The sequence below is a fragment of the Panthera pardus genome, unplaced genomic scaffold, assembly GCF_024362965.1.
Source record: "Panthera pardus isolate Hobbes unplaced genomic scaffold, ASM2436296v1 HiC_scaffold_13, whole genome shotgun sequence".
Lineage (NCBI taxonomy): Eukaryota > Metazoa > Chordata > Mammalia > Carnivora > Felidae > Panthera > Panthera pardus.
Genome location: NW_026526688.1, coordinates 19,983,786 through 19,986,253, shown reverse-complemented (window position 1 = coordinate 19,986,253; position 2,468 = coordinate 19,983,786). Strand labels below are relative to the sequence as shown.

The window sequence follows — 2,468 nt, the reverse complement described above, 5'->3', positions numbered from 1 at the left end:
TCACATGGTTCCTGATTTCTGGTACTTCATTCATTCACTAATTCAAGTTTTTGCTGAGTTCCTGTACATATACATATACAATATAAAGTACATTGGAAGTGCAATGGAGAAAAACACAGCAGTAAGGGATGATAAAGAGTCTCGGGGTAGGAAAGTAGGCTATAGGCTGACAGGACTTGTTCAGAAAAAGTCTCATTGATGAAGTGACAGTGATGTAAAGATAGGCAGGAGATGACAAAATGGTCCATGTGACTTTCTGGAAGGAAAACTTCATAGGCATCCAGGAAGGGTATGACTAGCGTGTTAAAGAAACTCATAGGAGCCCATGGAGCACTGAAATGATAGGACTTGGACTTTGGTTCTCATCCTGCTGCAATGACTTCTCATCACTCAAGGATAAAGAAGACATCATAAATGTGTTTATAGCCCCACAGTCCCAGGAACGAACTTGCTATTCAATGTATGTTTGTTTGAAGTTTAATGATAGAGACTTGGGGAAATTTTGAGAATCGCTATTCCAGGCAGACACCTAGAATCCAGAAAATGAAAAGGAAGGAAAAAGTTGCAAGGAAAGAAGGAAGCTTTTGTGTGCATATAATCAATACCAGCTCTCTCTCATGCCTGCATTAATTTACAGCTGATTTAATTTTTTAAAGAACATTGAATATCTGACTATGAAGATAAAGCCAAGCCACAAATTTTCCAATGTTAGCAACATGTGAATATGTACCAATAGGTAGAGCTGAAACAGAGTAACCTTTCTCTGGAAGGGCGGGTAAAATGGGGATTTTTTAAAGCTTATTTATTTATTTTTGAGAAGGGGGGCAGAGAAAGAGAGGGAGGGAGAATCCTAGCAGGTTCTGCACTGTCAGTGCAGAGCCTGATACGGGGATTGAGTTTATGAACCGTGAGATCGTGACGTGAGCCAAAATCAAGAGTGACATACTTCATGACTGAGCCACCCAGGCGCTCCAAACTGGGAGATTTTTAGTCAGTGCTCAAACTGAAATTAATTTCCAAAATCTGTTAAGCAGCTGGGTAAAATGATCAACAAGATTCCAATTGCAAGAAATCAGTGGAAAGGTAGATAGACTTTTGAAGAAGTTCAGCAGACTTATTTAGGCATCTCAGACATTAGGATATTTGCTTTAGAGAAACTGGTGCTATGGGTAGAAAATATGGGACCACCAAATAAGTTTCAGGGATTTCAGTTACTAGAAACTGAAGTACGAAATGCGGAGAAGAATGTGTACGGGTACAAAATGGAATTAATCCTATTAGCGTACGTTTTAATCTGGGCCAGAGTTTGTCTCACGGTTTGGAGTGGTACAGACACTGCAGGTGATTTAAGAGTGCATAGACAAAGAGCCAAGTAGCCCATTAGTGTAAAAATGGATTACTGAGGGTTATTTATAATGAGGAGGAGGCATATCAGGACTTATCCTTGGGAAACACAGAAGCTGCAGGAGAAAAAAAAATCTCTTGTGATCATTTAAAATAGTGGAACATACGAGAAGCAGAACGTTGACTCATAAATGGCTTGGCAGACTTGAGTTGTATCCATTTGGAATAAACTTAATCTATTTAGGTTGGGATTTCTTCTTTTTTTGTTGTTGCTGTTTTAGGAACTGTATCCCCAAATTAAGAAGCATATATATATATATATTTTGTATAGTTGTTAAGATAACTGTAGTGGAGTAGTTGTGCCATAAACTTTCAGTAAATGAATTTGACCTTTGGAACAGCTAAAAGTTGTGATCTTGTTGAGTTTTTAGGTAGGAGCAATACTTAAACTTTTGTTGCTTTAAGTCCAGTGTGTATGGCAAATTGATTCATATATACAAGGCATTTTATAGTTTCCTAAACATATTTTATATTTTTTTTCCCCTGGGAAAAGCGTGAACAGTCCTCCACTACCACAAATTATGCAGTCGAGTTTCCCACATTTGGGGAAATCTCAGGAGTCAGCATATCCAGAATGCAACGGATAAGCCTTGCCCTGGGAAAACCACCTTTGTGATCATGGTATCTCCCCTGTCAATAAGTATACATATTTTATATTTTTAATCCATTTTCACAACTATTTTGTGATGCCATATTATTCGTTTTTCCTCTTTCTAAATGAGAAAATGGTGTCAGTGCCACCAATTTCTTGCATTCACTCAATTATACTTATTAAGCACCACTATATGTAAAGTACTTTGCCATATAATGGAAATAATGCACAAATTAATTCTTGCCTTTTGAAAGTCATAATCTAGTCAGAGAATGGCTTACTCTCCTTGAGCTGCAATAATAAAAATACCATAGACTGAATAGCTTACAATAAACATTTGTTTCTCACAGGTCTGGAGGCTGGGAAGTTCAAGATCAAGGTGTTGGTAGATTCCTTGTCTGATGAGGGCCTGCTTCCTGGTTCATCCAAGGCCATCCTCTGGCTGTGTTCTCACATGGTGGAAAAGGTGAGG

The 2,468-nt window shown here is 38.2% G+C and overlaps 1 non-coding gene across 1 annotated transcript; it reads right to left on the bottom strand.

Annotated features, from left to right (window-relative positions):
• Positions 1-1,887: 1,887 nt before the first annotated feature.
• Positions 1,888-2,048, bottom strand: LOC128776837 (U1 spliceosomal RNA). Its single transcript, XR_008421997.1, has one exon. It is a non-coding gene; the product is annotated as a U1 spliceosomal RNA (small nuclear RNA).
• Positions 2,049-2,468: the final 420 nt, after the last annotated feature.